This window comes from Rhagoletis zephyria, unplaced genomic scaffold (assembly GCF_001687245.7).
Source record: "Rhagoletis zephyria isolate East Lansing unplaced genomic scaffold, Rhagoletis_zephyria_1.1 Rzeph_scaffold_00771, whole genome shotgun sequence".
Lineage (NCBI taxonomy): Eukaryota > Metazoa > Arthropoda > Insecta > Diptera > Tephritidae > Rhagoletis > Rhagoletis zephyria.
In genome coordinates, this window is record NW_016157855.1 from 72,896 (window position 1) to 73,179 (window position 284).

Here is a 284-nt window from a genome sequence, read left to right on the forward strand (position 1 = left end):
TCCAGCCTATTTTGTTACTTTATTTTGCCTTTTTTATAGGTTTTTAGGTCCTAAAAATCCGTTCCCTGCTTATCACCAATAGATCGTTAAACCAGCTGCATCGTCAATATTTATAGGAAATTGAACGCTCTGCAAAAATGTCCCTTACAGGGCCGTAGCCAGGATTTTTTTTCGGAGGGGGAGGGGGGTTCTGGCAATTTTTTTTTTTAGTTTCACTTTTATTTCAACATATTTTGATTAAAAGAAAAATACTGATAAAAATAAAATTTTTCATAAAAACAGGG